General features: G+C 36.8%; 2 long non-coding RNA genes across 2 annotated transcripts in view; one reads left to right on the plus strand and one right to left on the minus strand.

Moving 5' to 3' along the window:
* LOC118351936 (uncharacterized) overlaps window positions 1-11,596 on the minus strand; it is a 49,040-nt gene extending 37,444 nt beyond the window's left edge. Inside the window, exons 1-2 of the long non-coding RNA XR_004808183.2 lie at window positions 11,314-11,596; window positions 9,300-9,404 (exon numbers count right to left, since the gene is read on the minus strand). This is a non-coding gene — a long non-coding RNA (uncharacterized LOC118351936). The remainder of the gene's footprint in view (window positions 1-9,299; window positions 9,405-11,313) is intronic.
* A 1,043-nt stretch (window positions 11,597-12,639) lies between these two features.
* The window catches only part of LOC118351991 (uncharacterized), a 79,079-nt gene continuing 64,305 nt past the window's right edge, over window positions 12,640-27,413 (plus strand). Inside the window, exon 1 of the long non-coding RNA XR_004808343.2 lies at window positions 12,640-12,727. This is a non-coding gene — a long non-coding RNA (uncharacterized LOC118351991). The remainder of the gene's footprint in view (window positions 12,728-27,413) is intronic.

Genomic DNA, 27,413 nt, shown 5'->3' on the forward strand with positions numbered 1-27,413 from the left:
TGTCAAAACGAGTATCTCCATGGTTATGAAGTCCTCTTCTTGTCAGCTATTAAATTGCTACCAAGGCTACAGGTAGGGCTTTTTTTCCCTTCATTTTAAAATTTCCTCCATTGAAAAAAAGTAAAGAAAACAAAAGAAGACATTGAGTCATTGATTTATACAGAAATCCTAATGTGCTACTGAGAAAATGATGTTTTGTGTGGTCACATGATCAAAGTTTTCTCCCATGAAGGATTAATCTAGTTCTGGGAATAGTTCTGAGAGTTTTTATATCCATTTTTCTGAAGCTTGAAGAGGCTTCAGTGTAACACCGCACCCCAAGAGGTCTGTAAAGTTGTTAAAATATTAAGAAAGACATAATTGTTAAAAGACTAGCTCTTAAATAAAATCCCTGGTGGAATATGAAAAATCTCCTAAAGCTACAAGGCGACAGTGTTGCATTGAGGACTGATGTAACTCAGTTCATTTAGAAAATACCATAAACAGCTTTATTATGGGGATTTGGTAAAGAAATCTTTCATTAATAGGAAATATTTGGCTCTACACTGCAAATAAAGTGATGTTTACATAATTTGTTAAGATCTTTCAGAGATTCAATATCCTCTGCTCAGACTTAACATGAATACTGTATTAAATATATGATTTTGAAAAAAAAACATAAAATTCAGTTGTGGGTAATGTGATTTCTTATTTTGAGTTGTATGCTTTTGTTGTTCACCGGATTCATTTGATGTAGTTAGGAGAAATAGTTCAAATCCCTACTGCAGACTTACGTGATATAGATAGTCTTTGATAGTGGATCTTGTTGGGAAAAGATATGCTCAGATTGTGAATCTTCAGATTCATCAAGGGGAATCTGTACTAGATTCCCAATGGTATATGTAGAAGGAACATTTCAGTCAAATACACTGTTGACTAGTATGGGCTTTGACTATAAATCCAATGAAATCCTGAACCTGCTGATCTGGCCTAGATCGAGCCTTTGCACTTCTGTTATCCTTTGGATTATGCCTAGAATTTGAACTAGTCCAAGTAGTCTGTTTTATCTCCTTTCCCTGAGGACAACCCTGTTATTCATCAGTTAAAACTCCACCTGTGTCCTTGGCTCAGCTCAGAAGCACATTCCCTTGGAATAAAACAGAGGTGGTGGTGATCCAGGTATGACCCAGAAACACTAAGTAATCTCTAGAGGTTAGAGTGTAGAGCCAAGAGCCTCTAAATCTGAGGCAAGACAATTCAATTTTGAGTATCAGTGAACACTGGGGTTAGCCTTTGGTGCGCCAGGTTGGGTGGGGAACTAAATAAATGTACATGGCTAAGACTTCCTTCTCCTCCTGTAGCCCCTTGGACTCTGCTGGCTTCCTTTTGAATCTATAGGAGAGCCAAGATTTTATCCTGTAAGCCAAGAGAGAGGCATGATGAAATAGGCATTTTGAAAAGAGAAGCTAGGAGTTATTCAAATAGCAGATCAGAAGTAAAGAAGGCTGGAGCCAAGACAGTCAAGTTCATTAAAACATTCCAGGTGAGAGACCAAGAAGATGGGCACAAGGAAAGAGAGTTGGTTGAAGAAATAGTAATGGAAAATGACTCTCAAGATGCGATGGAAGATCCCCAAATAGGTCAACATGAGCTTTTCTTTTCTGAGCTTATCAAATGGCATGGGAAAAAAAAAAAAAAAAAAGGTATGTACAAGATAGGAATGCAATAAACCAAATATCCAGTATGTAAATGATTTCAATGATGGCAGTAAGTGATAGAATAACCCAAACTGTAAAGAGCTGGCTAATGCCTCTGTATGTTCTCCTCTGTAACTAAGACAGGTATTAATTTTACATTACATAGCACTAAGTCTTCACTTTGTACACATTTGATAAAGTTCATCCTGTAACAAACTACCCCTAAATTATGCATTACGGTGCTCTGTTTCCGTGTGCAGCAGTCACTCTTCCTTAGTGGTTTCTACCCTATGAGATGGTGGTCCCCTAGCACATAAAAGCATGTGATCATTATCGTCCATCCCCTGGCTTCATTATTATTTCACAGGATGGACTGCAGAAGATAAAGTATAAATATCCCTTTCTTACTATTCATTACCAGTCGCATTTTCTCATATTCAATTTCATTCTTCCCTTCCAAGAAACCTAAATAGGAGTAGATATTGATTTTTGAAATGTGTTTCTTAATGGTTAAGAAATGGCAAACTATACCCTGAAATGTAACTTTAAATGTGTATTTTATGTCCTTTGGATAAAACAAAGATCTGTGCTTTGTTCTATCTTTAGTGCTCCTGCCACATATCAGGAGACAGATTATTTTGTGTTTAGCAGGAAAAAATATTTTTACCATTTTTTTCAGTGTGTAGAATGAATAAAACTAAAATTTCTTGCTTTGCAAGCCCTTTTACAGTTTAGCAGAATCAAGAGGGGAAAATTCACCTGCAATTTTGATAAACAACCTGACAGGACACAGACTACAACCCCCCAAAAAAATTCTGATTGAAAGATTTATCTCCTGGAAGAAATCCATGCAGATAAAGTGGCTGGATAAAGCAGGATGGAATAGCACGCAATTGAAACTAGTTCTTACATTTTTCATGTAATGGCATTCTTTTGTTCTTTGTATTAAATATTCTACATAGTCTCTATATTAATTGATGGAATTAAAGCAAGCTAGATATTATGTGCACACGCATCATTTCTGATTGGCCCGATTTGAAAGCTTACTGGGGCATGAAAAAAAAATTCATCACACACACAATGCTTTCTTTCTGAGCAGCCTAAGGAACACAAGACTGGAAACAGAAATGGGAATGTGTTCTGAAAATCACAGCCTTGAATCAGCAAGCTATCAGTTTCAGAATAAAAGCACATAAGACTCAATGTGAGGATATTATCCTCAGTTTAACCATGAAAAGTACATCAAATCCCAAACTTCACACCGTAGTTCTCTTTAGTCACTGACAACACTGCTGATGGTGGTTTTCCTTATAGGCAAATGCGAAAGAAAACCTAGATTTTTGTGTGCAGTCTTTGCTGGCTAACAGGGTCAGCTTCATGGGGCAGTCACTCGGGTCCCAGTGCCCAGAAGGGCCCTGCATTGGGTTAAATCTCTGCTGTTGCTGAGCATTGAAAATTTTAATAATTTTTGAACAAGGAACCCTGCCTTTTCATTTTGCACAGGGTACCTACCACAAGTTACAGAGCCAGTCCTGCTTGTCGTACTCAACATTTTGGAGCTCAGTCTTTTTGCCTTATAATGGCAGGACATGAAGCTTTTGGATGATTTTTTTTTTTTTTTTGGTGTTTTGTTTGTTTGTTTTTCTTTTTTAGAATTAGTCTCACTTTTTGGAGCTGGTTTATTTATTCTTTTGGACTTGAATAACTCATGTCTCTGATGGCAGGGTATTATTCTATTCTTATTCGTGGAATTAGATCTCCCTTCCCTCCCCCATCTGCACACACAGTTTAATAACATGATCTATTAGTTACAGATCATGATATGAGATAGAGCTCTAAGTCAAACTTTTGTCATAAATGCAGAATACATTCCTCTGGCCTTTGTTCTCTGAGTGGAATCTCAGTGCCTCTTTCATACACTCCCTTGCTTTTTCCCTGATGGGTCTTTCAATGTTTTTACTTGATACCCCTTCTTATGCAGCTGTCAGAACTGTGCTTCAGAAAAGCCTAACCAAAAAGAAAGAAGCCAGATTTTCACAGACATTTTGATTAACTTTCCCCTTTTAAAACACTTTTGAATTTTAAAATGCTTTCTGTGGAACATACTTAGTTCTTTACCTACTACTGCATCATGTGAATCAGTACTAACTGAATTATAACCAAGTAATTATCTCTTGCATCTCTATTAAGGGAATTCATGTTGTTGATATGGTTAATGTTGTTTCGTTTTGTTTTAGATTACAAGATTTTTTTTATAATTAGATATGGTTTTTTTTAAGATTTTATTTATCTATTCATGAGAGACTCATGAGAGACTTTTCAGAGAGAGAGGCAGAGACACAGGCAGAGGGAGAAGCAGGCTCCATGCAGGGAGCGCGACGTGCGACTTAACCCCGGGTCTCCAGGATCTTCACCCTGGGCTGAAGGCGACGCTAAACCGCTGGGCCACCAGGGCTGCCCAGATATGGTTAATATATCCTTACGTTGGTTTTTTAAAATGTTAAATGTTATGATTTTTTAAAGATGGATATCCTAGCTTCTTCTAAAACATGAGAGGGACTAGCATCAGTGGTTCAGCTGTTCTTAAATTAATGAGGCCCAATTTATCTACCATTTTCTTATGGGTAGCATTTTTGTGTCATGTTTAAAAGATCTTTGCCTATTCTAAGCTCATGAATACTCTTAAATTATTTAAGAGAATACTCTAAATTATTATCCAGAAAATGTATTGTTTTACTTTTCACGTTGAAATCTGTTCCACCCGGAATTCATTTTTGTATATGATATAGGATAGTGAGATGGAATTCAAGGTTTATTTTTATTCTTTCTCTGATTCACACAGTATCACCTATTGGCGGAAAAAAAGGCAAAGGAAACTATCATTGCTACTGGTTGTGATAGCACCTTTCTCATCAATGAAGTATTTGTATATATGTGGGTTTGTCTCTTGAATATTTCTGGGATGTTTTCAATAAATTTACCATCTATCCTTTAATCAATAATGAATTTAATTAAAATTGCTTTAAATTAATTTTAATATCTGGTGTTGTAGGTTTTCTAACTTTGCTTTACCTCATCAAGGTAGTCATTGCTATTCCTGGTCTTCAACATTTCCACCTTGAGTTAAATCAACTTCTCAAACTCCACAAAAATATCTTTTGAGATTTTGACTGGGAATGCATGGAATTTACAGATCAAACTGAGAAATGACTTTTCTTATACTATTATCTAATTCATGGACATAGTATATGCAACATTGATTTAGATATTTTAAAATTTATTTCGATAATGTTTTCTAGTTTACCCTCTTATGCACTAGTGTTAGATATAGTCCTATATATTTAATTTTTGATATTATTGTAAATAACAATAATATATATATTGTAATTATATTGTTTTTAATTTTAATTTCTAAATTGTTAGCATTTTATTAATATAATTTATTTTTGTATATTGATTTTGTATGTACTGACTTTGATAAATTCACTTACTCTAATGGTTTGTCTTTTGGATATTCTATGTATATTCTCATCTCTACTCTTCAATACATATGTATTTTATTCCTTTTTTCTTGCCTTATTGCATTGGCAGGGCTTCCAAGAAACTCTTAAATGGAAATGGTGATAAGCTATCCTTATCTTTTGAGATATCCTTATCTGAGAAATAAATTTTTCAGCATTTCATTAAGTATGATATTTTCCATGTTTTCTTTGAAGATACTGTATCAGCATATAAGGAAATTTTCTCCTACTTCTATTTTGCTAAGAAGCATTTGTTATTTTGTTTTGTCTCATCATGAATGGTTGTAAATGTTTTCATTTAATTTTTGACATTTATTAAAAGGGCTACATGCTTATTTTCTATTTCTTTTAATATAGTGGATGACAGTGATTGATTTTTGAGTGATAAATCAGTTTTGCTTTCTTTGTGGGGATATATTGTTTTCCCATATTGTTGAGTTTAGTTTGATATTATTTAGTATGTTTGTGCCTTTGTTCACAAATATCTGTAATTTTCCTTTTTTTTTTTTTTTTATGTCTTTGCCAGGTGTTCCTGTCAAGGTTACAATGGCCTCATAACATGAGTTGGAAAACATATACCCTCTATCTAGACTATAAAAAAGCTTGTGCAGGATTGAAATGATTTCTTCCTGAAATATGTAGAATGATTCTTCTTCGAAGCATCTGTGCCTAGAGTTTTCTTTGTGGGAAAGTTTCTAATCTTTTTAAAAGATTTATTTAGGAGTCAGAAACTTAACCAATGGTGCCTCCCAGGTACCCCAGGAAGGTTTATAATTTTGAAATCAATCTCCTTCATAGATAATAGCATAATTTAGGGGGCTTTTTATTTCTTTTTTGGTATCAACTTTGATAAGTTCTCTTTTTTTCGAGGAATTTAACTTATGAAATTAACATAAAATTGTTCATGATCTCCTTTTGCTATATTTTAATGTGTGTGATTTTTAGTTTTTTTCTCCCCCTTCTAGTGAATGTATTTAAGGCTTTAAAATTTCCCCTTTAAGCACTAATCTTCCTACATTGTACACATGTCACTCATTTCCAAATATTTTCCAATTTCCTCAATTAAAACTTTGATTTTTATCTTTACAGCACAGTGAGAACACTATAAACTCTATGCCACTGTTTTCTGTTTTGTTTCCACGCTCTGTGCCAAAACCAGCTTATTTCCCAAGGGCTTGTGGGGCTCACCTCAAAGTATTTCCCCTCTCTCTGCAATCAAGGTTTAATCTTCAAGGATTCTGGTTTTAGAATCTTCAAGTCCTGGCTGCATTGGTTTCCTTTTATAATGTTTAATGTTTTCCATCTCTTTTTTTAAATATTCAGATTTTGTAGTTGTTCTTTGTGAAGGATGAGTCTGATAGAAGCTACTTCCTCATAGCCAAAAGCAGTTTCCTCCTTTAAAATTTTACTAGTAAAATGCATTTCACTTCTACTTATGTTATACCACATTTTTGTTCAGATTATTATTATTATCTAGAGAATGGCAATCTAGAGATATTGAGATTATTTTTGAAAATATTTAGTTTAAAAATTAATCATAGTATTTCCCTTTACTTTATGTGTCTTAATACAATGGGCTGTATGTATGTGTGTGTGCTATTTCAATATCTGATTTTATTTTCTTGAAGGTTGCCATGGCAAAACTGGCTTTTAGGTCGGGGGAGAGGTGGAAAAAAGCACCAAACACTAGTAATTTTTGAGTTTGATCAAAATTTATTCCCTCCTATTCCTATTTATTCCTTCTTGTGTATAACAGTATGAGAATTGCTATGTGAGGGATGATGGTTGAAAACTCCTATTAGTGAAGCTGAAACTTACATGGGATGTTCTCTGATTTATAGATATAGGTCAGCACTTTCAAATAGTTCTCATTTGTTATGTTGCGAAGTGTTTCTTACTGCTGAAAACATTGAGTATTATTGGTGGCTCAGTAGCATTATCTTTCTCAAGAAAGATCAATCCCTAAAAATGTTCAGTACTTTAATGTCACTTTTTGGAATGTATCAATCACAAAACAGGTGATTTATTCATTATGCACAAATGAGTGAATTTTGATGTGGTCACTTGGATCTATGTCCCATTTGTGATTATTTCTTTAATTCATTAAACAGAAAACAAGACTTCTCCTGCCAATGTTTTATGCTTTCCCTAAGAAGCAATATGCTTGCATTTTTACTATCAGATTGCTGTGAATTCCTTATGTTAAATTATTTATATCATATGACTTTCCTTAGTAAGCTTTGCAGCCTGGACCCACCCTGGAGACTCTGGACTTAGGGCACTGATTCTCTGAGTGCCTTTTCTTAACCCATGATTTTATCCAGATAGGCTCAGGTTATGCTGAGCATCAAGGGCAACCTTAAACAAGAAAAGACACACAAAAATAATATCTTGCAGTTTGAAGAGTGGAAGAAGAGAGAGAGAATTAGGTTATCTCACCAGGTTGTCCTGGGGCTGAGAGAGGAATTATGTTCTGGCTATATATATATTAAGAATACAGAGTAATAATACTGGTTCAACAGGTAACTCAGGAAAATCATATTTCCCTAGCCACACTAAATAGCTTTAGGTCTTTCTTAAGTAGTGATATCAGAGCTACTTTCTTTTTCTTCACTCTGGAAAACTGACTCCCTGGATCAGTAGTGTCCCTTTCCCTCATCTTTCATCCAGTTGGATCTGTGAGTGGAAGACCACTGTGGAAACAGTGTACACGCAGGGTGATTAAGTACGGCTGCATGGAGAAGGCTTCTGAGCTGGAGATAGGCATGACCTACAGAACAGCCTCCACTATATAGCTTCAGTGATTGTATCATTTTGTTCTCTAGGATTGCTATCCTCTATTTGAAACAGATCTAATAGAGTGTACATTAAATTGCTTCAAAAGCCCTTGAATTCTTGCCATTATTTAAGTCAAAAGCAGCCTGATGACAGTGACACAGTGCAACTGATGTATTGTCAGGGTGGAGAGAGGGAAGAAAACATTATTAGAAAAACCTGGGTAGCACCTTAGTCTGCTCAGGTTCCTATAACAAATTCCACTGAGTGGGGGACTTACACAGCAAAATGTGTTTTTCATAGTACTGGAGGCTGATAAACCCAAAATCAAGGCACCAGCAGATTTGGTGTCTGTTGAGAGACCACTTTCTGGCTCATAGATGGCCATCTTCTATGTGGTCATAGGGCAGAAGAGGTGAGAGAGGTCTATGGGTTTTCTTCTGTTAGGACATTAATTCCATTCATGAGGGCTTCATTTTCACCTCACAAAAACCCCACCTCCTAATATCATTACATTGAGGGGTAGGATTTCAGCATGTGAATTTTATACAGTCTACAGCAAGTAGACTGTAGGCTATGAGTTAGTTGCCTTTTTGGACTGTTTTTGGAAGGGGAACGATGCCTCAGGAAGGTCATAGTCAATTACAACAGTGTGAAGATTGTATCAGAGAAGCACCTGATGAGGATATAGTTAGAGTGAGAAAGGAAAGGGTGGGGAGGGCAGCCCGGGTGGCTCAGCAGTTTGGCGCCGCCTTCAGTCCAGGGCCTGATCCTGGAGACCTGGAATCGAGTCCCATGTCGGGCTCCCTCCATGGGGCCTGCTTCTCCCTCTGCCTGTGTCTCTGCCAATCTCTCTCTCTCTCTCTCTCCTCTCTGTCTCTCATGAATAAATAAAATCTTAAAAAAAAAAAAAGGAAAAGAGGGTTGGTGCATTTTACTACCTCTCTATCAGTTTCCAACATTTCTAAGTTTCTAAGTTGGGATACTTGCTTATGAAGCAATACCAAAATAGTTTGGATTTCTTGGAGTCTATGGAGGAACGTCAACATATTTAGAAAATGCAGGATATCTCTTGCATGGTTGGTGTCTGTCCAGCATCTGTTTAATTTCTCTAGTTCCCTAAAACAAACTAGCTAATGAAGACTCTAGCTCCAATCCCATTTTTTCTTGCCCAGACAAATGGTGAAAAATTTCTTTATTTATAAAATATAGTGGTTAAATTCAGTGATTACCAAGGTCCTGCCAGCTCTGATCATTGAACTTTTGTGAAAACTGAGGTTTTGTGACTTCTCACCCTGTTTAAATATTAACATTATAGAGTACTCACTGGTATTTCAGGTGATTTAAGGACCCTTCTGTTCATTCCAGCTACGATAGAAACTGCCAGGTGCTTAACATCAAACTTCGTTTTCTTCCAATGGGTTGCCAATGCCTAGATGCCAGAGATCAAAATTGCCTTTTGGAATATCATGTGATAATTGATATCACAGCAGTGCAGCCAATTCGAGAGAAAGATGACACTTGTTATTTTTCAAGAGAGCAGTTCAGGTACAGGCAGAGGGGACTTTGGTGTTTCAAAGTGAGCTTGCGGATTAGGGGCAACTCACAAAGCTGGTGCCAACTGTCTCTTTTGGCAGGTCACCAATGTCACTCAGATCACCACTTAGCAATTATAGATGTTAATAACTTTGAAGTTTATCAATCTACCTAAAAGCAAAAGCAATCATCTGAGGAGTCAGGTTATTACTCATATCAAACATCATTATTGTTTCTTTGCCCATCAGAATAAATATGTAGCTCAATAGAGTAGAAAGGGACTTACATTAGGAGTCAAAAACCCAGTTCCTAGGATTTCATAAAGTATTTGTTGGACATTCTTAGGGTAAATCATTGATCTTCTCTGAGCCTTGCTCCACATCTAAATTTAGAAATAGTCCCTACACAACACCATTTTATAAGATTGCTAAAAGACCCAGAGAGAATATTAATTCACCTCTAGTTTTGTAAGTGAAAAAACTCAGACTCAGAGAATTTTATTCACTTAATGTCTCCAGGAAACTGGAAATTCAGTGTGCTTTCTATTAACTCTTATCATCTCTATTTTGAAACCAAATGAGATAATGTGTATGAAAGCTATAATATAAAAACTGTAATATATTGTACTATATTGCATGGTATATTGGCAAAGGAGAACAGTAATGATATCTCTCTTCCAAAGGAGAAAACTAAGGCACAGGAGGGTTGAAAGATTGTTTGAAATCAGCTATCAAGGTCTAGAAGTCAGGCTTTTTAATATACCAATTTCAGTAGTATCTCCATGAGAATATACTAGATGGAAATATTATTTTCAAGGGGGCTAAATGTACTTGTCACTAAGTGGCAGTATAGAATAATGGAACAGGCGTAAGCTCTGGAGGCTGGCAAAATGGTTCCAAATCAGAACCCATGTCTTACTAGCTATATCACTTTGGATAAATATGTAGCTCCCTGAGTATGAGATTCCTCAGGTAAAAAATGTAGATCTATATAATCAGTAATAATACTACTGGATACTTATGGAACATTTTTATGTCATAATTACTCCTTCAGTTTTACTATTATTGTTTCAATGGTTTTAAATTTATTAGCTCTGTGTATCCCCAGAATAGAATTATTGTGATAATTTTAAGATTAAATATGCTGAGCACCTGTTTCCTTCTTTCCTCTCAAACATGACAACTCTAGAGGTTTGATATCCATGCTGGTGACAAACCATATACCATGGCAAATTGTGACCCAAATTAGGAAGTACGAGGATGGGAAGGGGAAAGTAATGGGATTCATTGTTTTGTATCTATCACAACTTAGAGATGAATTATTGATGTTTAGTGTTTTTCCAAGCATTATGGACAGTAATGTTCTGACCTAACATTATGTCAATTCTAGCCAACCTGAAAGGAATAACAATTTCATTGGTTTTTCAATTGATGTTGTTGGTCCACAATATGATGTTGTCCACAACTGAGCAAAGATATTTTCCCTCCAAGAACTGTTTTCTTATTCAAGGATGGGCAAACTGCATCCATTACATAGCACATATCATTTGATTCTTGTAATTTTATCTGGTTAAAAAAACATAATGAGAAGGAACTAATTTCACAGGAGATGTTTCTAAAGAAATTATACCCTATAATCAAAATCAAAATTGACTTTCCAATTAGAAAAGGAATTCAGGTCAGGAATGTGAACTAGCAATTTCAAAATATAACCACATATATTGTTTAGAACAAATATTAAGAACAAACTCTTTTTGCTGCCCTATTTACCAGAAGATCTTTTCAGCAGTTTCTGTAAAATCTTACCTTGTTGCCAAAGAGTGATTTGAGGTTCAAAAGCAACTGGAGAATAGAGCTATTATTTCTGTGACTTTTCATTAATTCTGAGCCTTATGGTGACTGAACATCTTTCTTTCCAGAAGCTCAGAGACATTGTTTACTGAGCTACTATGCTAATTTGTACTTTGGAACAAAGCTTGAGCTAGTACCTCCTTCAGAGATGGTGCAAATGAATTGGGTAGAAGCAATGGTACCCAGATCTTGTAGTTTTGGAGATTGTCAGAACTTCAACAACAAAATATTTCACAATTACTCTTAAATCTTTATCTTTAAATATAATCTCTCTTCTGAATTCTAAATATATTAACCATGGATGATATAGTCACCAGAAGACCCAAAGGCACCTCAAATTCAACTCATCCCATATGTACTTAAAATATTCTCCTCCAAATCTGCTGCTTCTTTAGTATTCTACATCTTGATTAATGATTTACTATCCACTTAGATGTCCAAGCTAGAATTTGACCATCATTCTTGATTCTTCCTTTTGTTTCAGCATTTGTATCCAGAGAATCTCTCCTGACCATCAATTCTACTTCCAAAATGTCTTTGAATCTGCTCATTCCTCCTCCAACCATTATCCTCATTTTCTCTCTCCTGGATTATTGTCATAGCTTCCTAATGGGTCTGCCCGTCTCCAGGGTAACCACTTTCCATTCCACCCACTGAACTGCTGCCAGAGTGTGCTTTCTGAATAACAAATCTGATCTTGTCGCTCACACAATTAAAATCCTCCAGTGGATCCTAGCCACTTACAGCATGAAAATTCAAACCCTTGAGCATAGACTGCAAAGGCTATTTTTGACCTGGCTCCTATGTCTTTTATCTGTAACCCAAAATGATCCTCCCTGAACATCGCATGGTTTGGTTTCATGTAATCATCTCTAGTGTTTCCATGGCTTTGCACATGCAGTTCCCATGCCTGGAACAGCTTTCCCCTTTCCCACCCCCTACACACCTACTCACAGTTCAGGTGGCATCTGTTCTGGGCAGCTCTTCCTATGCCTCTCTGTGCATATTCTGAATAATGATCTCATGCACATCCTTACAGTGATTTTTACTTCATTATATTTTAATTCATTGTTTATGTATTAGTTTCCCCCTTCTTTCTGTGTATTCATTTGAGCATTCTTTGTATTCCCAGCATCTCTCAGAGCACTTGGCAGTAGAGTAGGAACTCAGTACATGTTTGCTGAATATGAATGAATACTGAGGCAGCTGGCTTCAGTCAAAGCGCAGCAACCCCGGGCATGCAACTTAATGTCCTTTGAGACTTTGTCCTCATTTGCAAAACCAGGGAGGACAGAACCTATCTTCCTGTTTTCCAATGGGAATTAAATAAGATGGACATTCTCCATAAACAGTAAATCGACACACTCCTGTAAGTACATATAAGATCTTATAATTATTATGACCTATTATTCACTGAACAATATATTTCTTAAAAATGATTTATCAATACACATGGCAAGTGAAAACACATCACAAAACAGCCAAGGCTTTTCTTTCACTCCCATTTCCTTCACTTTCCTTCTTCTCACTATTGATGTATTTATGCTTGATGTGATAACCACCACCACTGGTGTCCCAAAGATGCCATATCTACATGATTCTGTGTGCTGTCCCCTTGCTCAGAATGTCCCTTCTCTCTCCTCTCCTGGCGAATTTATCTTCTAAAGTCTGACTTGAGAGTTTCATGCTCTTGCAAGCCTTTCCTGTCTCCATGAGGCAGAACTGCTCGAGCTCTTCTCTCAAACACCTGCGATATGCTTCTCTTATGGTTTGCACCACCATAAATAGTTTTTGTTTGTGTGTTCATCTTTTCCACATTCTATTGTGAGCTCCTTCTGGTGTCATCTCATTTTCCTAGGACTGTCATTACTGTTTCCCTGTGATTGCTCCCTGTGAAGTGAGTCTTACTCAGATTCCCAAACCAAAGGGCACAATACAACCAAAATATTTAGTCATCCACAGTCCCTCAGATTGTCAATCTTGCTTGAAGGGTTTGTGCTCCAGGAGACACCCTAGGTTCATGAGTTACTCTCAGATTCCCCTTGATGCCTGTCTGATGTCTGGCTGAGGCTCCGGAACATGTTGGAGGTTTCTCCAGGTCACCTGGCATTGTGTGGCTTGATTTATTTTAGAGCTTTAACTGGATGCAGTGTCCTTGGTTTCCCTCTTCATATCAATTCAGGTCTCCATATGAGGGTGGCACTCTTTCCTCTCTGGTTTCCTTTCTCCTGATGCCTGAATTTTTGCTCAGGGACCACAGCCCTGTGGCTTACCCCAAGCTATCTCATCCAGGACAAATGCCCCTAAATATCCCATCCCTCCCTTCCTCCTTCCCTGTCCTCTGTTTTCCTTTTTTCTCTTTCTCTTCTCACTCTTCTTTTCTTTTTTCCCCTATATTGACAGACTTTTTTAAAGGCTGCCAATTGTACCAAAGATTTGCTCGGTGCTAGGCACTGTGTTAAACACTGTACATGCATTATATCATTTTCCCTTACAATAAATCCATGAAGAATTACTATTAATATTTCCATTTTAAAAGAAAAGGACACTGAGATGTACAGAGATATCATGACTTGGCATACATAGGATTTCAAACAACCTGGGTCTACTTAAGTATAAAGCTCATGCTCCTGACCCCAGTGACATTGTGCATCTGAGGCATCTCTGACCACCACCACCCTTTCTCCTGTCTGCCTCTCAACACTTCCCCTGAGCCTCTGCTTCGCCACCCGTGGAACATAGTTTGCCTGCGTTGTGACCTAGATGATCATTCCCAGCTGCACATCCATGATCAACCTTCATTACACCACCTGTCAACCTCCCTACTCTGCCTTTCTTTATGTACCACACCTGATTACCTTCACCTCCTGATATATAGATGAAAGAAAGAACTGTGTGACCTCTTTATCTTTCTGTTCCTATCTTCTACCACAAGTGGGCCCCAAACAAATCCACTAAACAAATAGATTTTATGAACAATAGTAGAAGAAAGATGAATAGAAGCATTATTCAAAATTCTTTTGACCACAGATTATTTTAAGTACCATTGATTTTATATAGAAATATTTGGCATGTTAATTAAATATTCTCAAAGGAGATTGCCCAAAGTTGACTACTAGGCAGTCTGGTTGGTTTGGGTTGAATTAAGACTACATATTTAAACCTAAATGTAGAAAACTGGGTTCTTTTAAAGCTGGAAAGGGAAATTTAACCCCATAAAACATTTAATTGTGCTTTCTTCTTAATTTTAACTTTAATATTTTATTATAGTTAGAAGCAACCATATTGGTGATAATTTGTCTTTTCAACAAATTATCTATCTTAGCAGATAGAGAAAGAATGGTAATTGTAAATTTAAGTGTAGATAGGTGGCTTGGTCAGGATCTTACAATGAACCCAAGGAACTGCCTCCCTTTTCCTGATTTTGATCACTGGCAAATGCTAATCAAGTTTTTCGTTCTCAAGGAACTACTTATAAAATTTGTTAGTAAAACAAAGCTAATTTGAAGTCAGTTATTTAACTTGTGGAATCATGAATCACTGTAGACTGTATGCTGTTGACTGACTGCATTTTGTTCTGTGTAAAGTCACCTAAATTAGGAGCTTTCCTCTTTGAACTCTGAGAGCACGATGGGAAAAGGCCCATCCATGCATCTCTGCTCTACACTGTAATTGCTCTTGCAATTTGGTCAGTACCATTTGGTGTTTAGTCATGTGTGATAGACAGGATAATAACTCTCTCCCTCCCCACGATGTCCATGATCTAATCCCCCAGAATCTATGAATATATTATGTTGCATGGTAAAAAGAAATTTAGGTTGCAGATGGAATTAAGCTTGCTAACCAAGTGACCTTAAAATAAAGAGATCATTCTGTATTATCCAGGTAGGCCTAATATAATCACAAGGGTCCTTGAAAGAGGGAGGCAAAAGAGAAGGTCAGATTGATGCAAGAAGGACTCAACCTATCATTGCTGGCTTTGGAAAGGGCAACTACCCAAGGCATGTTGATGGCCTCTAGAAGCTAGAAAAGGCAAAGTAACAGATAATCCATTAGAATCTTCAGCAGGAACACAGCCCTGCTGACATCTTAATTTTAGCATGGTAAGACTCAAGTCAGACTGCAGACTTCTGACCTGCAGAACTATAAGATCATAAATATTTAAGCCACCAAGTTTGTGGTAATTTATTATGGCAGCTGGAGAAATATAATGTAACATCCCTATGATGAAGATATCCTATCTGTCCACAACCTTAGGAAACGGTAATCCCACCCTTTCCTGGATCATTTATGTATCTGACTTTGAATTTTGATGACACTCTCTCTCCCCAAATGGAGGACATGTCTACCTTTCTCACATCACTGCCTTTTCCAAGGGAGGAGTGAGTCCCACAGAGAAATGCTAGGGCTCCTGGTGATATCCTAAATTTATTTTTTAAACACCTTTCTTCCATCTGGGGTGAGATATTCTCAACTGGTTTGGAGAATGTTGAGTGGGGAATTGGCCATGTGCCATCTCACTTGTACCTGGAATTACTATTCTCTTTCAAATGTAGGCCAAGATGAGGGGCCAGGTCCTGCCTGACAGAGTTGACATGGTGCTTTTTCCTTTAAGTGCCTAACAGTCTTTTAGTAAAGTCTGACTCCTCCCCACCTCTACCCCTTTACCACATATGTCTACATATATCAAACATGAATGGTGAAAAAGTTCCATGCTCTTGCCCATGCCATTTTCTGCACTCCAGGGAAATTGGGCATGTAACCAGACCAGAGTTTCTCTGAATCACCATATATTCTGTGACAGATAAGTAGTTTTCTGAGAATTTTAGATCAAAGAAAGAGGTAGATATGTTTAAGTTCCATTTGCTATCCTACCATGATACAAAATTAAAAATCAGATGGCCTCTGCCATCAAGGAGCTTGAATATCTATTAAAAAGATATATATAATATGATCTTTCTGGTGATAGATTTCTATCTGGTATGCACTGGTAACTCCTGCATAGCTGGATCTGTTTTGATTGGCCAAGACCATATTGCTTGGACATTTTATATGCCATATTGGCTCTTATGTATTTTGGATGTAAGAGAACCATGAAATTGACCTTAACTCATCTTCAGGGTGGAAATGGAAGCCTATTGGGAGAAAAGAGTCAGAACCTTGAAAAATTAACAAGAACTACAAAGCAGTGGAAAGAGAATTCCAGAGCATGGGCAAGGTCAAGATCCAAATAATTGTTGGCTGTGTATGGAAAGTACCTGATCCAAAGTGACAAGGGTGCTAAGTCCGTGCCTGGGGGAGCCACAAGACTCTCAATCATTGTCTCTAAAGTAATTTGGTTATGAATTTCTTAAAAAGGTGATCAGCATAACAATTTGCTTCCAATTCTTCTGTTGTTGAAATGAGTGTTTCTGGTTCCTTTTCCTTTCTTTTTTTTTTTTTTTTCCTCTCAAATGTTACTCATTTTGGCACAAGATGAAATAGTCCCTCACCTAGCTCAAAGGATTACTGATTTGTAAAATGGCTTTTTCATTTTAATCTTGATTTTTAAAATTTTTAATTAATTTATTAGCCATCTATTTCTCCCTTATGCTATTTGTAATAGTTGAAAGCACAATCTAAATATCCATCAGTAGCAAGAAATATAATGACTGCTTAAGAACATGATTGGTCTGTGTGCAAATCCTCTCTGGAAATAGCCACAATATAGCCTTGAACTTAAATTTAGCATTTTTGAGTTCCTATTTTTGCCATTTGTAAAATGGCATTCATAACATCTGCTTCACAGAATTATTAAGGATTAAAACAGACAATTGAAACTAAAATTTGCCACATTACCTAGAATACAATAAGCTCACACTCATTAAAAAGTAATTTGTTTCATCATTTTTTTCTTTTTTCTTATTAAAACAACGAATTATTACTGCAGAAAACAAAACAATAGAGCAAACACAAAAAATACAATGGACATTTATGCTATTCCAAATTTTTGTTGTATGGTAGTATAACACAAAATGAATTATAAATGTAAGAGCATTAATGGTTCTAAAAATTGACACAAATACTTTAATACACACAGAGAGTATCAAAACAATGGACAATTAGCCAATACCTAAGAATTCCATTTTGTCATCATTTTCATGTGGATATGCTTTCTTTCCACTAAAATGTTTTTAAAAGTAGTTTAATTAAATTGCTTCTAGCTAAGTCATATGCCATCCAGGCAAATGTTAACTTTGGTGGCAAGAAGAGGCGAGGGCACAAAAGGCTTCTGTACTCTGTTAATGATCTTGAAGGTGGACCCTGGAGAATCTTTGAAGAATTTTAAAGCAGAGGCTGAGGAGGGCTTATCCCAGTTTTAGAGTTTGCAAAACTGAGACCTGGAAAAAGTTACTGAGGTATCCAAGTCACCCTAAGACAGAGGTGGGGGCTGTGAATTAAACCAAAAGTTTAAGTAAGTAGCCTTGAATCTTTTCTGGACAAGGTTAAGTAGGGCATGGATATGTATCAAGCAGTCCAAATGGATCATGTCTCTTTTCTGCCCTGTGGGAACTTCCAGGCATTCCTTTTTTTGTTGTCAAGTGTGTTACACTAATAAACCCTGGATACCTGTTGCCCACATTAGTATTCTAATGATGAAGGGGAAAAATAAATTAGTTGTTACTCTATTTATGAACCGGAGTGACTGCAAAAGGAAATAGTAGGTAATGCCTCATGGCTGCAGGGAAGCATTTTATCTTGAGTGGCATGCCTAAGGGTTACTGTCCAAAGCAGACACTTTTTCAGGCTGGTTCCTGCTTCCACTTATATTGCTTCTGAACCAGGAAATCTGCAGAATGTTTCAGAATTGCTTACTGGCCTTGTAAATTTTGCTTCAATTCCATCCGTGAAATATACATGCTCTTTGAAATGTCCAAGATCTTTTAAAAAATATGCTTCTCTGGTGACATGTCTGATTGACCGACGTTTGGACCACAATGGCACAAGAAAATTGTCAGTAATCAGTGCTGTGAATACACACGCCTACCTGATTCATCCACTGAGCTCAGCTTGGTACTAGTGCTTTTGTTTTACATTCATTAAAATTCCTAGCAGGACCAAAATGCTGAACATCACCCAAAACAAAACCAAACAAAACCAACCAACCAAAAAAGAAAAAAAAGGAAGAAAAAAAAAAAAAAAAAGCTTAGGCTCAGATACAGCAATGTTGGTTAATGAAGAAAGAAAACAAGCCATTTATATATTGCTTATTCTTCTTTAGCTCATTGTAATTTTTTTTTAATTTGAAGTTCTGTGGCAGTTATAAAACCCCAAACATTGTTTTTCTTGCTTATTCAATCATCTCTTTGCCTCATGAAGATAAATTGAAGAGAAAAAGAAAACAAAAATTAATGGAAGATGTTTGGTCTTCATACTCACTCTGAATGTTCAAATATAGTATGCTATCCTTTCATTTTAACCAGATATTTTGGTCATTAAGCCTTCTAAAAATATAATTTTGCTGTTTGCAAGTTTAGGAAGTATATAGGGGCTAAAATAGGTGTTTTATTTCTATAAATAAAACCTCTACCAACCATATATTATACAAACATGCAATAAGTTTGATCCTTATCTTTGAAAAATACAAATGCAAGTTAATTCCAATTTTAGGAAATACAATCGTATCTTAAGGGAAAACCGTAAGCTATTCCAAGATGGAATTGTCTTTTGATATAAGCTATTGGGTTTTACTTTATTTCTTCTTGAATATGTGAGTACTCATTGCCATTATATTTACTTGTAGTAAGGAGTAAAGAGATAAGAATAGGTAACATGTTCTGCATTTTTTAAAAAGACACTGTGTGAAGCTGGAGGAACAACCATTTTCAGTAAATGTGGTAGAAGCTTCTGTTTGTCTCCACAGGGTTTGTTCACACTCTCTTCTGTGATAATACAAAGCTTGATTTGTATCAGTGACATATTGACACTAGAGGCAACACCACATATTCCAACTCCTTTGCTAGGTGTGGCCCTGGGACAAGTTCTGGATATGTGTATTCAACTTCTGGAACACATCTTCCATCTTCCTCCTTTTTCCTGCTTCATGTGGTCGTGATGGCTGGTTATTCATCTTGAACTATGAGGATAAGGAAGCATTCTAGCAATGGCAGCATGGGAAACTGGAAGCAACATGTTTTATAGATCTGACTATGGAATCACCAGGCCATCCCTAAACTACCACAATCCAGACTTCAATGTAAACAGAAAAGAAGGTTCAGAATGTTTATGCTTTAGGTATTTAAGATCTCTATTATAAGCAGACAAATATAAACCCTAATGAAGACAGAATTTGGTGCCTCAAAGTTGAATGGTGGCCATAACAAAACTAAAATGTAGATGCTAGTGGCTGAGAAAATGGAAGCCAAAAAACCAAAAAGTTCCTGTTATGTTGAGGCAACACATTGGATGAAACAACTACTATTACCTCTTAGAAAGTAGAGTGCATACTGTGGTCATAACATGAGCAGAAATTTTAGGAAAGTTTGATATATTATCTTACATTTGTTACTGGCTGCTGCTTTAGCAGAGTCCACATAAGAAGTAAACTGAGGTGTGAGCTAATCAATCTGGTAGCCAACTGCATCCTGCCATACAAATTGACCAAGAGTCTAGCAATCCTAAATTAGTAAGTAATACTAACTACGCATACGTCGTGGTGCCTACAGTGTGCCAGGCACCATTCTAGTGCTTTATATATTTCACATAACTGAAGTCTCCCATAGTACAATAAAGTCCACAGTGTTTCTAGACTCCTTTTACAGATGAGAATCAAAGAAGTTAAGTAACTTTCCAGTTGCACATCTTACTTACAAGTGAGGAACCTAATTTGAATTAGGCAATCTGAGTTCAAAGTTTGTGTTCTTAACTGCTGCACTAAACAGTCAGTAGTTTGGACCTTGTGGAATTGAAAAAAGCAAATTGCTTTTGTACCCTAGACAGAGGCAGTTCTAACTAAAGGCTGCAAATAGGGCAGAATTAGCAGAAGATAAGGTCGCGCCTCTGAGTCTTTCTCAAGCACCTGCAGTTAAGAGTTCTCTGCCAGACAATGGGAGCCAGCTCAGTGGCAAAGATCAGATGAAGAGTGTTGTCTCCTACCCCAGTTCTTTGTTTCAAAGGGCCTTAAGAGAGCCAGCCTGAAACATGAGAGAAGGGGGTTGGGCAGAGCCCAGAGGCGGTAAGTAAAAGACCTGTGTGTTCGGTCTTAAAAACCCTGACTCTACAAGATTTCTATCTGTGGCTATTAACACATACAACTGAGCAGAAGCAAATAAACTGGAAGTCCATTAGATTTTTGAAGAAATGATTTTACTAAAAACTCAAAGTTCTGTTCAATCCCAAAAGCATTTGCTTGACCTCAAACCAGTACCAGCAAGACACAGGCTACAAAAGCTGTGCAAGTCCAAAAAGGACACCCTCTCCAATGTCCACCTCAGATGGGGCCCAGGGGATAGTGAACAAGGGAGCTTCATTCAGGGGAGCTTTCTTATGAGATAATCTAGGAAATTGTCAACTGCCAATAAGGGAGTCATCATGAAACCTGCCCAAGAAGCTGTAGCTCCCAAGATGGTTCTGTTTCCCATTCTTCCATGTCATCAAGCTGCCTGCAATCCTTACTATTGGTGCTGTTTTTCCTTACTAATAAATTTGGCTTTCTCCCACCCATCAGGTGTTTCCTTCATAGAAGAAGGAGAATATAAGTATTGGAATTGTAATAATTTTTCATAAAAAAGAATATGAAGACAATTATGAAGCCTCTGCTCACCACATCTCCTCCTCTATGCCATGGCATTTCTCCTGATCCTCTACTTAAGGCTTTCCTAACTTTCTCTTCCTCTATGAATGACATTTTACAATGATATCACTTTTGTAAAATAATGGTGATGCCCAACTGGGTAGAAGATCTCAGTAAGGGTTGAAGGTAATGCTAGATTAAGTTCTCTGCAGATCTGGAGTCACTTTAATCTCTTTCACTTTGACATGTCAGAGATGGGAATAAGTTCCAGAATAAACAGTAAAGCGACTTCTAGATAACCCAATAAAAGAAGAAAATATGGCACTTTTCCTGTAATTCCAGATTGTGTAGGAGGACAAAATATAATCAGTGGAGAGGAGATTGATTTTGTACATTAGAAATGCTTTTATGGGGATCCCTGGGTGGCGCAGCGGTTTGGCGCCTGCCTTTGGCCCAGGGCGCGATCCTGGGGACCCGGGATCGAATCCCACATCGGGCTCCCGGTGCATGGAGCCTGCTTCTCCCTCTGCCTGTGTCTCTGCGCCTCTCTCTCTCTCTGTGACTATCATAAATAAATAAAAATTAAAAAAAATACATTTAAAAAAAAAAAAAAAGAAATGCTTTTATGTAGTTTTGAGCTCTGATTGAACTTGTTATTTCTGGACTCCATGACATGACTTTATATCAGGGTAATGTGTTTGTCTACTCAATTTGTATAATGTGTCCAGAGTCTCAAGAAGTAAATGGAGGCATTATCAATGTAAATGAAGAGTTAGCCCTCAGCTGTGATGCTCTAGGGATGGATATCCAATCTAGATGTAGGTTTGTTGGAAGGAAAGTAGAGTGTCAGTGTCAGTTATCTGTGATGGCAGATGAATATAATATTAAGGATTGCCTGATAAACAACTGTTTTACCTGAGGAAGAGGATTTCAGGTTCTTTTCTTAACATCTAGTCTCCAGTGAGAGATAAGGACACCAAATGATCTGGAGAAAGCAAACAAACAGATTGGCCACTGGAAGGGGGAGAAGAGCAACTTGCACCCAGAGGGGACAATGTAGTAGATGTCCTACAGGAACAAAGCCTTCCTCTGGCTCAGGGTTGGTATACAAACATTGGATTGTTGCCGGAGCTGGCAGCAGATGGTGGTGAGTCCTCTGCCAACACGTGTCCTTTTCCTTTGATAATGGTGTCCAGAATTCTTGATGAATAGTTGGGTAAATTCTCTAAGTTTCTGGGTGGAGACTCAAATCAATAGAACTGTGACACCCTTGAAAGATAATACTGGCTTTAGTTAACAGAGGTGTCTGTGACAGGGTGTTACATAATCGTGAATTTTCTTTCTTTTCTTTTTTTAAGACCAGTCAGATCAAATACCCCAAAACTATACTTTTTACACCAGATAATTTTTTTAGAACACTGAAGTCTCCTTAAGATGGTAGCAATTCAACATTCGAAATGGGTTTGAGTCACTAGGTAGTTTATACAAAGTTAGCCCTGGTTTTAAACCTATCAAACTACCTTTAGTTATGTCACTGGCCCTGATACACAAATGTGGAATAAAATTCAAAAACACTTCAGTGATAGAGGGGTGGGGACTACAGAATCAAGCACCAATATCATGTGATAGCCTGTTCTAATTCAGGGCAACAAAACAGAAACAGAAAGTATTGCTCTTAACTGAATTATTGAGATAGACTTATATAAATAGATTTATAATCTACCTGTGTAATTCAGAACAGAACACCTACTTACAGCATATACTAAGCCCAGACCATAGTGTGTGAAAAAAAAAAAATTCAAACTTGTTCCATTGTTCAATCTCCCTTACCTGACCAGTCAATTTGGGCTACCCCAAAGGTTGTATGTACGTTCTGTACAGGTATCAGAGACGTATCTGAGTACAGGTGCCTCTGTTAAGCTATCCATCATTTCATCTGGCCTTCAGTCATTGGATAGGAATCATTATTTCTTTATAGTCGCATCTTCCTATAAACACACAGCCATCTCCTCTCTTCCTGAGGCCCCAACCTGGGAGGCATGGAATGAGGGTAGAGGGACTTCATTTCTCTCCTGGGATTCCAAGGCTACCTCTGTTCAACTTGCTTTCTCCCATCCATCCTGTCTCCCTTCAACCCAAATGAATAATCTTCTAGACTGTAGCAAGGGAGAGGTCAACAGTCTTACAATTCTTCCTTCCCGCCCCCCCCCCCCCCGCCATTTATTTTGTCTTTACACAGAGTTGTCACTATTGCTCACGTGCTAGGTTTCTTAAGTCTGGCACTACTGACATTTGGGACTGGATATTTTATTGTCATGGGCTCTGTCCTGCTCACTGTAGGATGTTGTAGCAGCATCCCTGGCCTCTACTCACCAGATATCAGTAGCATTTCCAGTTGTGAAAATTGAGAATTGTCTCTAGACCTTGCCACGTGGCCCTGGTGCATTTGCCCTTGGTGGAGAACTATTTCTTTAAGGTTGTGTGCTTTTGGAAACCGAAGCTGTTAAAATTTCCCTGGAGACAATAAACAGTGTATGTGAGACCTAGTAGAAGAGGTGGCCAAAGGAGATAGGAGAAAGTGGGAATTTATAATTTATTTATATACCCTCTGCCTGACATTCAGGAAAAGGAGACAGAAATGTTGGGAGAACTACACACATTTCCACACAGAACATAAAAACTTAAATGTTAGAAGGGCTTTGGCTTTGTTTTTTTATGAAGTAATTGTTTTCTTCTTAACATTGCTGTAACTTTTCTAAGAGGATATTTACATCAATACAAGTAAATTGATGCAACTAAAATAGATTTCCAAAGCATGAACATTAAAATGGCACATGATTAGCTTATAATTGCATTTTTCTAAAACATGAATTTCTTCTAATATAAGTTAATCAGGATATTATATAGAACATCATGATGGCATCTTCTTAAACAGGGAAAAAAAAAACCCACGAAATGTTAACTATGCCACATTTCTTGAGGAAGAATGGCAAAAGTACTAAATTGTAAAAAAATAAATAAATTTCTGAGACATTTTGAGTTTCTGAACGTAAGGGAAAGGAAGTCACCTATTCCCCCATGACTGATCTAGGATGAGCCAAATAGAAATGTCAAGGCTGTTGACAGAACAAGAATAATGGACATACATTTATGGCCTTTGTCAATAGCCCCAGAGATCAGTGGCCCTGTTGGCCAAAACCAAGTATTTCCTCCAAAGGATGAATCTTAAAAAAAGAGGTTTCTAAGATACAGTTTATATCCAGGTGTTGTATCCGCCTTTTTGACACCGTCCAGTCTCTTCTTCCCAGACAGAAAAACTGAAAACTAATGACCAAAAAGTTTACTTTCTTCCAGGCAATGTTTGGCAAACTATGGACTGATCAGTGTATTCATTCTAGTGGCCCCTAAAAAGTTTGGGAAAAGATGGAGCAGTTATTTTGCCACTGAACACTTACACTCTTTTCCATATGTATAGGAAAAGAATCTAAACCATTTAATGTCGAACCTATTTCTTCCTTTTGAGGGTGATGGTCTTTAAATCTGGCACCTCTTTGATGTTGTGCTTACACTAAGAAAGATTTCAGTTCTGTGACCTTTACTTATCCAAATGTGACAATTGTTTTACTTTGATATTATTTTTCTCAAACACTGTCTTGATATTTGAGCTTCAAAGATGAAAATTGAAAACTCTGAGTTACTCTATTTATAACACTTCTCTAACACCAATTAAAGTGTTTTATGTTTTCAGGTTTTATTTTATTCTCAAAAACCTGTACTCATATTTTCTCATGAATAAATATGAACATCTGAATTGAAAGTTAACCAAATTGTCAGCAGGAAATGCATACAAGAGAAAATATATCTCATTAACAAACATGAAAAAAAGTATTTAATTCATTAATAAACAATGAAATGCAAATTAAAACTAAAACAAGATATAATTTTTTTTACTTATTGAATTGGCAGTGATCAAAAAATTTTAGGGTACTCAATACTGGACTGGAGAGAGAAATATTACAACCTCTTTTGAAAATAATTTGACAATATGTAGGAAGGAGCTTTTAAATTTCTAAGCCTGAGACAAGTAGTTCTAAATATGGGAATTTATCCAAAGAAAATTATATCAAATACAGAGAAAGTTTTATGTAAAAAGGTACTCACTGTAGTACTATTTAGAATATAGGGAGAAAGGGGAAATATGTCTGACAATAAAGAAAATTTGAGTGAAGTGTGATACATTTCCATTATGAATATGTATGTAGACATTAAGTACACTAAGAAATTATTTGTAATAATATTATAACACTCATAATACATAGGAAATGGTACACTTCAAAAATTATGTCAATTATATATCAAAATTAGATAAAAGTGATGCTTGGAAAAAAGATTAAAGTATAGAAAAACATTAATACTTGTATTTAGACAGTGAGACTGTGGACAAATATTTTTAAATTTTCTAAATTTTTTTCAAGAATTGTATATTAATCTTATATTTTGGAATAAAAATTTTTACTTTAAAAAATGTATATACATTTTAAAATGGTTACTCTGCAATTCTAATCTTCACATGTATTGTTCTTGAACTATTTTTTTTTCAGATAAAAAAAAAAACCTCAGAGTTACAACATTAAAAAATGACTATAACTTCTATCCTAGTCACCAGTTTGTCACTTAGCCTAGCTTCAGCCATCTTTGGTAAAATTGAGCATCCTTTTTAAAATAATGATAAACTTATGTCTAATGGCTTGTTCCAAATCTTATTTATTATTGGTCAATTTAATTTCCAATACTTCATGTATCCAATCTTAGTTCACAATGGTATTTTCGAAAACTAATAATTTTCAGTTACAGTTTGTCTTTCTTTCCTTGTTTGTTTCCTAGAATATTATCTATATTCTAGTTTGAATTTTAAAATGCTCTCATTCCTCTGGTAAACAAAAAAGAATTGTCACACCTGTAGTTTTTCCTTCCCTGCTCTTCTAGGGTTAGGAGTGTACTGGGTGTTGGGCAAGAGGGGGCAAAGGCCTAGTGTTATACCTCCTGCCTTCACCCATGAATAATCTCAGGATTTCTGGGCTATGAAGCAATTCCTAGGTCTTACGGTGTTTGTGGGAGGTAGGGGAGTTGACAGGGAAAAAGTGGGAAATACCAAAAAATAGCTTAACTTCAAAAATCTTACGTAGTACTTAAGTGGTTTTCAATATGCGATCCTGAACTAGTGTTTCTGACTTGCTACAAACAGAAATTCTCAGGCCTCTTAACAGACCTACTGAATCAGAAGCTGTGCTTTTGCTCAAGCCCTCCATGTGATTCTGATGCACACTACTTTTTGAGAACACTAGTTAAGAAGAGACCTAAAGAAAATAACAAGCTAATTTGCAATTTTGTACAGTACCTTTCGAATAAGGTTGAGGCTAGCCAAGGTACTTTTTGGAAATAATTATCCTTACCATGTAAAGCCTAGCTGGTTTTTCTCTCTGACCTCCTAAGTATTAACAATCCCCTTGTGAACGGTCTTTTCCTTTCCCTCTGCTCTGAAGCTGGTCTTTTGTTGTTAGACTCCGTGGCCGTGGCCTTGGCCACGACGTAGCGATGCACCAAGGCAGCAGAAGTCCTTGGATTCCTTTTCCGTATGACTTGCTTAGGACAGTATTCATGACAGTAACTGTGTACTATATTTCCTACACTTTGTATTTCAAACACGTCAACCTGTTTAAAACCAGACTGAACATCTGCAGCAGATATGTGGCATCCACATTTACTCCCACAAATAAAGAAAATAATTTCCTTCGCCACAATTCTACTTTGCAAAAGTGTTTGCCATTTAGAATAGGAATCTCTCTAGGTTTATTTGCTGGTTGTTTGAAACCATATCAGTGTTCTTTGATCAGCATCAGGGGAGTGTCTAGAGAAAGAACCCACCATCGTTACTCTGGATCTATAAAAGAGCATGTCTTCTGGCCATTCTAGGCTTTATTTCCATATTTATGTTCCAGAATTCACTATCAATTCCAGTTCTAAACTTAAACTGTTTCATGCATGGACACTATTCCTGCTGCTCCCATTTACTATGCTTCCTCATAGTAGTTTTGCAGGGCATTTTCTTATCTTTAGCTGTTTTCTTACTCTGGCAGCCCAGATATAAGGCCTATGTTTTAATCAATCCATCCAATTTCCCAGACCTAATCTCTCTTCCACACCCCTGCGCCATATTTTCAACTCCTTGCTTTGTGTCATTCAACCTTCTAGTGGGTTCTCTAACCCTGGAACTGTGCTTCTC

Source organism: Canis lupus, chromosome 22, assembly GCF_003254725.2.
Source record: "Canis lupus dingo isolate Sandy chromosome 22, ASM325472v2, whole genome shotgun sequence".
NCBI classification, from domain to species: domain Eukaryota; kingdom Metazoa; phylum Chordata; class Mammalia; order Carnivora; family Canidae; genus Canis; species Canis lupus.